The sequence below is a fragment of the Phyllostomus hastatus genome, unplaced genomic scaffold, assembly GCF_019186645.2.
Source record: "Phyllostomus hastatus isolate PE091 unplaced genomic scaffold, TTU_PhHast_1.1 phas_contig_254, whole genome shotgun sequence".
Lineage (NCBI taxonomy): Eukaryota > Metazoa > Chordata > Mammalia > Chiroptera > Phyllostomidae > Phyllostomus > Phyllostomus hastatus.
Genome location: NW_025333810.1, coordinates 1312026 through 1327718, shown reverse-complemented (window position 1 = coordinate 1327718; position 15693 = coordinate 1312026).

Here is a 15693-nt window from a genome sequence, read left to right as displayed (position 1 = left end):
GCGAGTCAGGCCAGGTAGTCACATCATAAGCCTATAGCTTCCTTGACAAAGGTTAATCTTTACCTTAAGTAAAACTATCTACTGTCTTTTTTGCACCTAAGATAACATACCTTTGTAATGTCAGAGCAATTTTCTTTTTCCAGACCCTTCAATGTCCATCCATAGCACCAGAATATGAGACCACAGAATCCCTCCTATTTATCTTGTTTCCCAAACACCAGCTATAAATGTTAATTGTTAACTAGCCTGTATCCACCAATGTAAAAAGTTTTTGTCTCTCTGTTTTAATCTTTATCCAGTATCAGAGATTTCCCCACTTTGCTTTCTCCCGCCTCCCTAATTCACCACCAATGGATTTCTTGTACCCCTCCTTATGTCTCCTCCTTTGATTATAATGCATAAAATAAGCAGCAATACTGTCATTCAAGGGAGCATGCTCTCAATCCGTTGAGATTTTTCTTCTCAGCATTTGTTGTCATTTAGGCTCAAATAAACTCATAAAAATGCTCCACAGGCTTGGACATTTCTTATGTCTACACTGTATTTGGGGTAGGAGAAATATCTCCCTCCCATTCTGAACAATCTGGGTGAATGATAAAATACAGTGCTATGCTCCACCACCAGTAGAAGGAAAAAACAAACAAAAACACTGCAGTCTTATTCCATCAATACTCGATTATTCTTTTCATTTCTGATATATAACAGTGGGTAACTAAGCAAACTAAGCTTAGTCAATCAACCCTCTCAGAAGTTGAATTGTGAGGGAAATTATAAAGACAAAAAAATAATTATTGGAATTTATTCATTCATCCTAACAATGCAGGAATTTCATACAATTAATGTCCATGACACTCAGAAGCTTCCTTTTCCTATTTTGAGTCACCTCTCTCTTAAACCCTGTGAGCTACCTCATGTTTATTCAGTAAATTCATTTTAGTTTAATGTACCAGAGTCACCTGGTATTTTTGCAAACAAAAATTTTTAACTGACATACAGTGTTTGGAGGAGAAATTTTAAACATAAATTGTTTTATGATATTTTCAAACAGAGAGGCAGGAGTTTTGCAATACAAATGCAAAGACTGATTCTGGAGGAAATGTTTCTTTATTGTCTATGAATTATATTTTTCCAACTTTATAGGAAATTGACATACATTTAAGTCTGTAATACATTTCAAGTTAATTTTTGCCAACAGTGAAAGATAGCGGTCCAGTTTCATTCTTTACATGTAAATATCCAGCACTCCCAGCACCTCCTATTAAAGAGACTGTCTTTTCTCCATTGAGTATTCTTGGCTCCCTTGCCAAATATTAGTCGACTGTTTATGCTTGAGTTAATTTCTGAGCTCTCAATTCTGTTTCATTTGTCCATTTTTTGTTTTGCCAGTACCATACTGTTTTGATTATTGTCACTTTGTAGTAGATCTTAGAAGCAGGAAAGGTGATTCCTCCTGCTTTGTTTTCCTTTCTCAGGGTTTCTATGGCTATTCAGGGTCTTTTGTTGTTCCATATAAATTTTGGAACTGTTTTTTCTACTTCTGTAGAAAAATGCCTTTGGAATCATGATAAAGATCGCATTAAATCCCTAAATGGCTTTTAGCAGCACTGACATTTTGATGGTACTAATTTGTCCAATTCCTGAACATGAGATACCTTTCCACTTTTTGTGTCTTCTTTGATATGTTTCATCAGGGTCCTGTAATTTTCCAAGTATAGATCTTAAACCTCCTGAGTTAAATTTATTCATAAGCATTTTAATATTTTTGATGCTATTGTAAATGGGATTGATTTTTATTTCTTTTTCAAAAATGTGGTTGTTACCATATAGAAATGTTACTGATATTCTGTTAATTCTGTATATTACAACTTAATTAAATTTATCGATTAAATCTAATTTTTTGAATAGTTATAATTTTCTGCATATAAAATCATCATCTGCAAAATAATGTCTATGGATTATTGACTGATGACAGGTAGGGAAGATTAACCTAATATGTTTTTCAATTTAAAAATTTCATAAACATAATGCAGCTGATGATAATGGTTGTGGTGGCTATGGCAAGGCCAACAAATATGTTGAACAGATACAAGTATTGTAATCAAAATGCAAATTTGTTTGTCTCCCATTGTCACTTTAATATTTATCTAGTGGAGCCACTGAATGAAAATTTTAGATTTTATTCCATTAGATAATAGTCTTATGTGACCTAGACTCATAAAACACAATCACAATAGGTACATAACATGTCAATATAATGCAGCAATCAAAACTGTGAGCATGATTTATAGTTAAATATTTTTTCCTCCAGCAGCCAAGTCCAACTTCCAGCAGGATGCTTGTTGCTTGGAAGGCTGGTATCATGATATCTCCTTTCCCCACATCTGCTAGTAATCTTGTCACCTCAGCCATTGATGCTGTTTTCCAATATTTCTAGTTTCCCACCAAAATGCACATGAGAGAACTCTATTCCTTCTCCTCTTTCTTACTTCATAGAACTGTATCTATAGTTCTGGCCAATAAACTGCAAGTGGATTTACATAAAAGAATATTTAATGGTTGATGCAAACCCTCCAAAGTTTCTCTTTCTTTTGGATATAATAGAGGGCTACATTCAAGGCAATGATGGTCTCTTCTGAGTAGACACTCTTTACCAGCTTCTCAGCCTAATAACTAATAAGAAGGATTTAAAGGGAACAAGAAGTAAACTGCTTCCTAAACCACTGGATTTTAAAGTTAATTGCTATACTACGATAACCTAAACTCTTCTGACTGGAAATGTAATGGTCCAATAACATAAGACACACAGCTTAAATATGTAGCACTGGTTTGGAGGATAGGTGTTCATCAATGCAGAGACTGATATCAGCCCCTGGAAAATAGCAGTTGGGTTCCTGATAACTAAAAAAATATTTACTTAATGAATTTGTAGCATGAAAGGAAGAGGTTGAAAAACTGAAAATTACCAGTATGTATTATTGGGTTGGCCAAAAAGTCCATATTGTCTTCTGCATAAAATAAAAGACCCATTTTTCATTTTCACCAATAACTTTATTGATTTGGATATTTTTAGTATGTCAGCTATCTCCCCCACAGTATAATGTTGAGTGTTCTCAATTCATGTCTTTATATGATTGCTATCAACTCAACTGGTCTACCAGACCATGGAGCACTGTCCAGTGAGAAATCTCCAGCATGAAATTTTGCAACCCACTGTTGACATGTTTGATCAGTTACAGCACCTTCTCTATACACTGTGTGATTTTTTTAATTTCAGTTGTGCTTTTACCGTTCCTGAAAAAATAAAGCATAGTATCCTGAAATTGTTGTGTATTTTCTTCCATCTTCAGTATGAAAATGGCTACACAAACATTCACCAATTTTCATGTTTTTTTAATGCACACTGATATGACAACTTTCACAATAAAATTTAACAAAAAAATTTTGAATGAAGTAAAGGAAACTAATTGCTACTAGAGTCATCTTACAGAAAAAAAATGAATTTTTTGACCAAGTCAATAGTTGCCTATGGCTGGGTTTGGTGAGTCACTATAAGGAAGATATTTGTCTAGAAAAAACTTAGCTAGTTTTTCAACAGGACTGAAAACAAAAGAAGAGCCCTGAAATTTGAGAAAGTCCAGGGTTTGAAAGATGCAACTGCTTTTATCACCTACTGGTAAAAAGGTAAACTAAGAAAACCTTTGAGTAACAAATGTTGATCTGAATTTACCATTATAACAAGGATGAAATCAAGAAGCAATGTTCACATGTGCATTACTAAAACCTTCCAATAAATTGGATTAGTCTTAGAGCAAATACTCAGTTAAAACTGTAGTGCAAATTACTTTGAATTGGACAACACATATCAAGGATAAGAGGCCAATGAGGTGACTTCCCCACAGATGGATAAAAAGCTCAAATACTTGCAATTAATTCCAAAGAAAGACTTACGGGTAGAAGGAAACATAGAAATATAGCAAATCTAAGAGGTAAATCTAGAACAGAAAGAAAAATGTGCCTACCGCCACATGGAAATAACTTGAATCAAATGGATTATATTCTCATCAACAAATTTCCTAAGTCACTTATAGAGTGTCACTGCCAAAAGAACCATTTGCTTGGTCTAAAAGAAGCTGTGAATGTTCAGAATTTAAAATGACATTTCTTTCCCTCACCATATGTAAGAAGTATTCTTAAGAAATCTACTTAACCCAAAGAACGCATTTTCCAATGCTCATATCAGACATTGTCAAAGGATACTGGGAAAGGAAAGAGAGCAGATCTGGGGGAAACAGTGAACAATAGAAGAAGTCGGTGAGGGGCAGGAAATAAAGTTCGGGCCTAACCCATTCCCTGTAATCAATACAGATGCCTTTTAAAGATACCTTTTTTTTTAATTTGCCACCGACCATAACTTTTCCAAATGAGATTGTTTACTTAACTTTACTAGATTGGTTATTCTACTTCTGTTGCACTGCTGTATTTTGGCTTTGTGAATTGGAGATAACTTATCTTTTTAGTTCATTGTCTCCCAGGTCAAAAGAAAACACATCAGAACTAATGAAGATACTACTAGTCATCACCCCAAAACCCTAGACTTGAAGTTAAATGTCCTTGAATGAGATTTTGGAGTTGAATCTGTTGAGAAGGGGGCAGCATATTTTGACTGAGAGTACATAATTTTTTACTTCAAGCTAGAAGGGCAGATTATGGCAGTTTTTAGTAATGTTGATCAAATTTTTCTCACACTCAATCTTCAATACATGTGGTAGAATTATTCTTCCTAGCCAGGGAATTGCTCTTCCTGAGATCAGGGTGGCCACTAAATTTAATTCTGGAAAAATTGTGAATGAAAGTGTAGAATTTAGCTGCTGACGTCAGATCCTCCTGAGTCTGGGTGTAATCTATAATGTTTGTGAAGGTGCAGCTCCATTAATCTGGGTACTTGAATTACTGACATGAACGTTGACTTCCCACCAACTTGCAAAGGGCATGTACAACATATATGAGAAATTAAAGTTTTTATGTTAAGCCAATGATATTTAGAATTTGTTACTACACTATCATATAACTCATTCTGATACACATGCTTTCTGACTCCTTGGAGCTGCAGCAAAGGGAACCGGGGAAGAAATATGTCAAATTCTTACTTGACTATTATCATATCAGGATTCTATAACCTTCAGGAATAGCTAGTATTTAAGTTTGATTTTTTTCTCTTGGAAGCTTTTTAGTAGATACTTAAGGAATTCCCCCAGTGGACTACTCTTACCCTGCCTGACTCTTTTGCTTTGGGTGGCTGCTCTTGAATCCACATCAGCTTCAGCTTTCTTCTAGGTCCACCCTCCACAGACTCTCCCTTTTGGGAACCTTACACACTCTAGCAGAGGCCATTTGGACAGAATCCCTTCTAATGCATATCTATGTTCCTACTAGGCATTGCACAATTGATCCCTGGAGATGTTGCACTTTTTTAATTCTTTAAAATATTTTTTATTTAAGTATAGTTGGTGTACAATCTACTGTCAGTTTTATTAGTTTCAAGTATACAATATAGTGAGTGATTCAACATTCTTATACCTTACAATGTGATCACCTCACTAGTTCTAGCAATCAGTCATCTGTCATCATGTAAACTTACACAATATTTTTGTCTATATTCCCCTCCCCCATTTTCACCCATTTCCCCACCCACTCCCTTCTGGTAACCACCCCTTTGGTCTCCATTTCTATGAGCCTGTTTTTTCTTTTGCTTGTATGTTTTGTTTTTAGAGAAAGACAAATACCATATGGTTTCACATATATGGAAATGTTGCACTTTTATCCATCATTAGCAGGTTGGTCACATGCCTCCTGATGCAGCAAAGGCTCTCTCTACACTGTGATTTCATGCTGTGGCAACCTGTAGATATCTCATACATGTCTTAGACAAACTAATCATCGTACTCCCCATGTCCCGAGGCACACTCCCAGCTTGCAGAGTTGCCTTGGTAAAATGAGTCCAAGCAGGACTGAAATTAGAAGGGAGCACCTCTACCTATTCCATAAGGAGGAACAAGGAGATGTGAAGCACTTCAGCAACTATATTCAAAGAAAAATACTTCATGAATATCCCTTCTTTTGGCCCTTTTATCTTCTCCTCATGAATTTCAGAGCTGTCCAAGGGAGTATCCCTTTATATCCCTTGAAAATATACATTTCAATCTGATGTTCCTTTTTTAGGATCTTTTATCTATTATAATTTGACATCTAAGTTAAAACTTAAAATTTAATATGCTCTCACATAGTAACAGTGATAACTTGGAATGTGCAAATGACTGTATCAAACACTTTAACTTTGTATCTATTTCCTCTTTTAAGCTTCTTAGGATCTTTATAAAACTGGTTTATTATTCCAAATTTTAGATGAGAACCCTGAGGCTTGGAGAGGTTTAATATTCTATTGCTGAGTGTTTTGTTTTGCTTTGCTTTGTTAAAATCTCTATGCTACATTAACCATCATTAGTGGTATGTATATTAGTTACTGGAAAGAAATATAGGGAAACAGTATACCTTATTCTTATACATTTTTTTTGTATTTTGGCATACTTTGGGTATGATTTTAGAGAGAAGAAGAATAAGCTTCACTATAAATTGTCTGAAGTGTTATGTTTAACTTTATTTTAGAATATTTCAAACATAAATGTTCTATAGGTGGTGATCTATCAGCATATTTCACTTTTTTTCTTTTAATGCTGCAAAGAAGAAGGCTTAATATATCCATATTGAAAAATGCATATTCCAACCGTGAATATGTCATCTGTCTCATAATGTCCTGGCAATAGAATTGTTAACTATATCATAGGATTCTCTCTGCTTTCTCAATAGTGAGAACATCTTGAAAGTTTCACTTTTCAGAGGGATTTCCCCTCAGTTTCCCTCAGCTGCCATCCACCCTTTTCTTGCCTTCTGTTGTTCTTTTCAAGCTTGTTCTGTTCATTCTCTTGTTATAATCCTTGCTATTAGTCAAGGGGCTTACTTATAGCACCTGTCACCCCAGATATTGCTTGAGAGCAGCACAATAGGGATTTCACAAGATTAAAATTCTCTCTTGAACATATGAATATACACATTTTAGTATTAATTGTTTATTTTGCATTTAATATGACTGCAGGCCAGCTGGCTTCCTCACTGAGCTTCTTCATCAAGTGCATGCCAACTGTCAATTGAAACCGCTCTGAACTGAGTAAATGTGTGCCTTTAGGACTTAAGCTGCTCTCAGCTCTGCGATAAGCAATCACTTCAGTTTCTTCATACATATGACCTCAGCTAAGCCAAGAGGAAGCAGCAAGCACTGCCCTTGAAGCTAAGGGATAAATGGCAAATATGTAGAGTAATATCTTCTGTGATCCTCCTTCTTAAAGCTACTTTAAAATGAGTTTAGTTGGATCTATTGCCTTTCAGCAGGGTTCTTTTATGTTGGTTTAGTTTTTTATTTTATTGTGTTTCATTTTAAGAAGTAGAGCTATCTTTGTTTTTCCTATGTTATGGTTATGATCTATATATTCTAACAATTCACATTAAAAGAACTTGGTGTATTCAAAACCTATGCCTATATTTATACTGATGTGAGAATTTTCATTATAAAATGTTGAGTTCAGTTAAATCATACTTTTTGGAAAGATGCATCTTTATATGGCACAAAAGTCACAAATGGCATTTGCATTTCATTTTTAAATTAGTTGTTTCATTTTTTGAAGAGACAGTCAAGGTCAGAGCCCTAGAAACGGTTTTCAATATGTGATTGTGCTTCTATCTGTGCTTTGGGGACCATAGAATAGAATCCTATCTCACACTTCAATTTAAATAGCATTCTTAGCACCCCACCCTGTCCTTTCCAAACCAAACACACCTGCCAAAGATGTTGAGGGACAAGAATGTTTATTTCATTGTAAGTAGATTGCTATTAAGTTTATAGATGAATTGAGAAAAATGTTTAATTCCAATTTTTAAAAAAAAACACTCTGGCACTACACAGGGAATATGAAAAACACATACTTGAAATTTATGAGTATACAGAAGAACAGATAGAAAAAAGGTTTTACAGGAAATGTGGAGAAAAACAATTCAGAATTAAAGGCTCTTGAGGGAAGCTAGTGCCAGGGAAGGAAGATAAACAAAAACATTTTAAATTAAAGAAACTTCCATCTTTAGAAAAAGATGTCTTGCATAAAGCATTGTTATGAACACTACTATGTTATCTAAGTAGGTTAGCTTAATCTAACAACCTGAGCAATCCATGTCCTACTAACTTTGTTATATTGTTAAAAAGAGCCATCTTTTATCCAAAAAAAAGCTGATATTTTTCCTGTATGATTATCCCATTACGTATAAGATTTTACAGATTCCATTGAAAATTTTAAACCTTTGCAAACTTTAAGCTATCAAAATATTTACTTAAAAGCTATAGATTCTGTTCCCTTTATGGTTTTGGATTCAAATCATCAAATCCTGTAGGCTTTTAGTAACAACATATTTACCTAAAATCTATTGTATCAGATCTACAAAGAGAATAGCAGTAAAAATAGCATTATTTTTCTGTATGGTTATACATGAAGTTAACAGTGCAATTTGTCCATACAGACTGTTTACTTTTTCTTATTCCAAGAGAAATGTGTGCTTAAAAACAATGTTTTCCCTGATCAAATTTTTCAAAATAGTTTTCAACAAAATGATAAATATTGTCTGCCATGTTTTCTCACATTTAAGAAACACAGTTTAGTACACTAAATAGGGTAAAAGGAAAGAAAGATCAAAGACAAAATGGCTCCCAAACTTAAAAGAATATATAAAATTCCTTTGAAGTCACATTGCTTATTATCAAAAAATATTGTGGACTCATCAGAAAGATAGCATACATAGGACTTGTGCATATATTTGAATTTTATGGGTTCCATGTTCATCACCACAATCCATAAACATCAGCTAAAACAAAGTCACCTGTCCCACTGGACCTCTTCATTCCAGAAAAGGTGATGGTAGAAATAATGAACTTAAAAACAAACAAGTAGTATCTAGAGAAGATTACATTTATAAGGTAGAAAAATATAGATATAAAAACTTTAAAAATATAAAAATATAAAATTTTATTCATTTATTCAACATAGAGGTCTGTCCAGAAAAAGTCCAGCCATTGTTAATCTAGTGAGAACATTTCATATGACATCGATGTAACCTGACAGCCAAGGAGAGTGGGCTGGAGTGCACATGCATGAACAATGATGTCTTCACTGTACTAGTCAGTGAGGGTGAGCATGTGTACAGTGTGGCCATCAAATTCAAAATGACTGAGTGAGTAGAGTAATAAATCTGCATCAAATTTTGTATTAAGTTTGAATATTCCTCTGTGGAAACTATTTGGATGATTCAGAAGGTTGCAGCTATGGGCAACTGGTGATTGGCAGCTTCATCAGACACCCCCAGTTATGTGTCACATCTACAGACTTTTTGGTGAAACATCTAATCAATCAGGTCACTCAGCCCTCCTACAGCCCAGATTTGGTGTCCTGAAAAGTATGGCTTTTTTTGAGACTAAAATCAGGAAGCGATTTCAGACCTTAGATGAGATTCAGGAAAATACCACAGGGCAGCTGATGGTGATTACAACAAAGGATTTTGCAGAGATTTTTGAAGTGTGGAAGAGATGCTGAGAGACCTGTGTGAGGTCTAAGGTTCCTACTTTGAAGGGGACTGAGGCATCATTGTTCTCTGTATAATGTTTCTTGTATCTTCTTTAATAAATGTCTCTATTTTTCATGTTATGGCTGGATACTTTCTGGATAGGCCTCGTACATGCATTGAAGCCTACTACCAAGCTCTAGTTTAGGCGCTAGGAGTTTTCAGTGAACAAAATAGACAAGCATCCCTTCCCTGAAAGACGTACAGGCTATTGGAGGAAGGAGACAATAAATAGAATAAATAAAATATACAAAATTTTAGATAGTTGTAAATACTAAGGAGACGGGGAAAAGGTAATGTGTTCATCGAATGAGGATTTAAAATGTTAGATAGAGTGGTCTGAAGAGATCTTACTGAGTAAAGGCCTAAATAAAAGGAGAATGAAAGTCACATAGATATCTGCAGAGAGAGCATTACAGAGAGTGGAAAGAGCAGGTGTTAAAGAAGAAGCTAGGTGGGCTGGATCAGAGTGAGCAACAAAGTACTAGGAAGTGAGGTAAGACATAACAGCCAGCCACACATGTATGACCTTAGATGTCTTTATAAGGACTTTTTTATTAAACGTGTGGGTTTTAAGCAGGAGAACAATGCTCCAGCTGCTGTGTTGAGAATAAGTAGTTAGAGGGAAATAAAAGATAAAAGAGAGATAGCTGGAAGTTTTCCCAGATGCCTTCCTCTTGTTCTCCAGATGTACACTCCATCCTCTTCACCCTTTTCTCTGCCCTAGGAAGCTGGCCTGTGTGTACTACATCAGCAGAGGTCCTAGGAGAACCTGGTAAAAGATCAGAGGGAGGAAGAAGAATGAGATCAGGTTATGTCCTTGCCTTTACCCCATAAATTTGCCTATGGCTGGTTAGAAAGGGGTGGACAAAGGGAGATTTACAGCTGTTCATATGGAAAAAGACATGCAGGTTATGATTATTACAATAGCTTTATTAACTCAAAAGAATGCCACTCACAACTGTAAACTTACTTTTGCTTGCCCTTGTATTATTCAGTGAAAAGTCACTGATTTTTTCAAATCAGCCAAATTTACTCAACTCTCTAAAATGGTTTATTCCCATTCTCCCCACTTGTATAAGTTTCCTAGAGTTGCTGTAACAAAGTACCACAATTACAGAATTTATCATCTAACAGTTCTGAGGCCAGAAGCCTAAAATCAAAGTGTCAGCAGGGTTAGTTCCTTCCGAGGGTTATGAAGAAAAACCAGTTCCATATCTCCCTCAATTTTTATTTCCCTCAGGTATCCTTGATTTATAGGTGGTGTTATACTTGTGTCTTCACACTGTCTTCCTTCTGTTTATGTCAACAATGTGTCCAACCAGACCTTTTCATAAGGATACCAGGCATGCTGGAGTAGAGCCCACCCCAATGATCTCATCATAACCTATTCATTTCCAAAGAACCTATTTCTAAATACTGTCATACTCAGGGTACCACATATAGAGTTCAATATCTTTGGAGTAGATGACAGTATTAAAATATTCAGTCCATAATATGATTCTTCCAAGCTCCAGAATGAAAATTACTGTTGCTACTTGCTCCAGTTCTGGTTTTCTTGACATACATACATTTGTAACTGCATAATTATCACAGCATGTTTCAGTAAGCCCCCTGTTTACTCTATGGAGTCTAATTAAATGAGAGTTTATACTATAAGAGAAACAATGGTGACCTGCACCAGAATGATGGCAACAGCAGCAATAAGATATAGTCACCAATCTGGATACAATTTTGAAGATGAGACAACAGGATTTGCTAAATAATTGAATATAGAATATAAGAGAGTAATATAAGTCTTTGACCTGATCAGCTGCAAGAATGGTGTTGCCATTTGCTAAGATGGAGAAGGATGTTAGAAAAGCAGGTTAAAGGAAGCATGATATCAGAAACTCAGTTTTGAATATGTGAAGCTTGAGAAGCCTATTGACAACTAACTGGGTAACCTGGATATATGTACTTGAAGTATAGGAACAGGTGTGTCAATGTACATTTGGGAAACATCAGTGCACAGACAGCATTTATAGCCATCAAAGGTCTAGTTATTGAAATGCTAAAATTTAGAGAAATAAGTAGCAGCCAATAAAGTTGAGTAAGAAGCAACAGATATAAAAACAGAAGGAAAATCGAGTGTTTTGGGGGTCAGAAGGAAAGTAAAAAATATTTGCAAAGAAGAAAGTGTTCAACCAAATCAAATACCACTAGTAGTTCAGGTGAGTTCTAATAATTGATAATTGGATAATTAAAACTTATGGAAATAAGTCAGAGCTAGAGCCAGGTAGCACAGGTACAGTCTTGTACACAGCTTGGGGCCCAAGTTAGACGACTGGACAATTCAGGACTATCATGAGAAGGGTTAAAACCACTGTATCACTTGCTATTTACAAAGGGTACCTGTTTTCATAGAGTTCATTTTATGTAATTTTAAACTTAATTATTAGCTTTAATTTAGCAGTGGTTTATCCTAAGGTGTGGATTTAGCTAGAAGAAAGATTCATTTTATTACTTTACAAAGATCTATATTGTTGAGATGTTTTATAAGGAATTAGTGCAATTTCTGCAATTAAAAGTAAAAAGAACACAATCAAAACTCTCTGCAGGATTAACCAACTTCCAGTATGGCAGTATAAGGAGCTCTACTGACTCACTCCCCAGTGGAACTGGTTAATATTAAAAAAAAGAAGAAGACCATTTAAAGCCTCTGGAAATGGTCCTAAGGGCATACAGAAGATGAAGAAACATCTATCAAGAAAGTCTATGAAGATGTTGTAAGAAAGGCAAGAATCTAGTATTTGACCCCAAACCTGTCCCTCCCTCCCTCGTCTCCCCCAGCAAAGCTAAGCAGAGGCTGGACTCCATACAGCGGCAGCCAAGAACACAAAGCTTCCACTATCCCCAGCTCCCAGCCCAGGGCTCTTCCTGAGAAAAGAAAGACTTCAATTTTTCTCATCCTGCCCCCAAATGCCTGCTGTTGATGCTAACTCCTGAGCATTTAGGTCAGGAATAGTATATTTAAACATATCTTTCATATGAAAAACAACACATTTCACTTTAAGGTTGTGAGAAAAAGTCTATTTTTCCCTTGTTCATTCCCCCAAAAGATAGACTGTTGCATTCTGATAATGAAATTCACAAAGTATGAAAGGCTCAGCTAGACAGCTGACTTGAACAAGACCATGTTCTTATGTATGAATAATTTACAGTTAATGTGATTTAGTAGCATATGCTTTTTATATGAAAATGTTACTATGACTACTTCAGGAATAGTGTAAATGTGAAAATAATTCTAAAAACACAAAGTACCTGTCTCCTGTAGAAAATCAATCAGTATAACGGATATAAGGCAAAAATTCAAACTACATTTCTGAGTCTTTTTCCCTGACTCCGAAACATTATCCAGACTCTCTATTATAATCCCTCTATCTGTTTCTGATTACTTTTATCAACATTACAGTATATTAGAAAGATCTTTCTCTTGGGGATTCTCTTCGTCTTTCATTCATATCTTTCTCCACTCCCTATTTCTTCTTATATACTTTTCAACTTCACTAAAACAAGTTTGCTTTTTATTTTCACATGATTCTTTAAGGACTTACAATTCATCATTCAAACTTTCCATTCTTTATAGAAATATAGTTGAACAATCAGTTCTAAGTACCCAGATTTATGTAATAATACACTCCTTAGGACATTTTAATGGGAAATGGAGATATCATTATGCACAGACTACGAGACTTGTCATTTAAACATTTCATATGACTTAGAACTATATTATGTCACAGCCTATGAGGTAGATGGAACATACTAATTCAACAAATGCTTAACAAGAAAATTTTTAATTATCCACATATACTGAAGTAGGAGGATTAAAAAGGATGAGTGCAGTATTTATTCAAGGTTACTCCACTACTGGTGATAGAGCTTACAGTGTCACTCACTCCAGTTAGTTTTCCAATAATTCTTACATGTTGCCCCATTTTGCTGAATAGTCATAACCAGAATAGATAGATAAACCAGAACAGTTTGAAATTAAGAACTATGTTTCTTAGGATATGTTCAAAAAATATTTAAGGTTAATTACTAACATTAAGAGAGCAAGGGCTTTGGAGTAAAAAAAACAGACAGACAGACAAATACAACTGGTAGATTGAATGTTTCCCCACTAACAAGTTTTTGGCATTACGTTATTTAACCCTTCTCAACTCTGATTCCTCATTTACATAAAATGGGAGCAGTAATATGCACTCCATAGGTTATTGTGGGAACAACATAATAACTTAACAGGGTAAATGTTTAGGAATATTAGTAAATCTGTTGCACATAAAAAATATATTCATGGAAGGCTTCAGTCATTCTGTTTTCTCCTCACCTGTTTTAATGGGACTGTGGTAAAGAGAGAAATGAATCCACCAAAATCTCTTCATACTGATGTCCTGAATCTGTGAATATGCTACCTTAAGTGACATAAAGGACTCTGCAGATATAATTGATTTAAAGATCTGGTTATAGGGAGCTTATCCTGCATTATTCCAGTGGGCCCAGTATTATCACAAGGGTCCTCATAAGAGGAGACTAGAAGGTCAAAGTCAGAAAAAGGACATGGATACTGAAGCTGATGTCAGAGTGACTTCATTGTTGGAAGACTTGTCATGAGCCAAGGAAGGTGCACTCAATTTTTGACTTCTGACCACCAAAATTTCAAGATTGTAAATGTGTTGTTTTAAGTCACAAAATTTGTGGTAATTTATTATAGCAACGATAAAAAACTAATACAAGACCTACTGTTAAACCAAATGAAGCTTTAAGGAGAGCCAAGAAAGCAAAGAGGCTTTGAAAGAGCCCAGGCAAAAATAATCTGAGTTTGTTATCTGTTGATAAAAAATTTCTTCTAGCCATTCTCTTACACCCATTCTGCTATACTTGGATACAATGGGACTTCACAAATTAAAGACTTGTATTTAGAGTAAAAGTTCATATTGATTGATATTTACTCTATTTTAAGCACAGTTCTAAATGCAGTGATAGAGTATATCATTTGTTACTTCCAATGAGATAAAGCTATATGATGTAGATACTATTAATATTGTTTCATATTTACAGAAGGAAAAATTCAGGTATGGAAAGAAACTGGCTTAATATAACCCAACTAGTAAGCCATATAGCACAGATTCAAGCTAATAGATAATCAGAGCAGAGGGGCATACTTCTCATATTTAACCACTGCAAAACTATAACTATCAATCATAACTTGGGCAGCATTAGTGTGCTTAACTGTCTTCTAGATAATAGAACACACTCGATGTACAGAGAATAAATTACCTTTAAGTCATTTAGAATTTATGTAGCTGAGGATGCTAAGTATTTGTGAAAACAGATATTAAGAAGCAGTTAATTCTAGCCAGGTGGCTCAATTTGTTGGAGCATCATCTCCTGCACCAAAAGGTTGTGGGTTCTATCCCTGGTCAGGACACAAACATAGTCATGGGTCTGATCCCTGGTCATAGGGGTGGGTGTGGGAGGCAACTGATTGATGTTTCTCTCTCGCATCTCTATCTATCTATCTATCTATCTCAAATAAAAATATATGCTTGAGTGAAGATTTAAAAAAAAAGAAACAGTTAAAAGGAAAGACAAAAATGAAGGTAGATATATGTTAAACAGTTTTATTTTCCTTTTAAAGTTTTCCAATATTGGCTAGGCCCCTAAAAATAAGACCAAAAAAAAATCCCTCTTTTAAATCAAATGTACTTTCTCTCTGGTCTCAAATCCCAAGTTCTTATCACCATCATTATATAGTATCTGCATTTTTTATTCTTAGAAACTATGATCTGGTCTTTGCTTTTATGGAAAAACATACCATAAGTTCCAAATAACCAAATGACAGATGAGGTTTTTGGATGGCAACTAGTTTAGGAGCTTTAGAGATTGCAGGTGGGATAATTTGGCAAGTGAAACAGAATTAAAGTTAGTCAGCTAAAT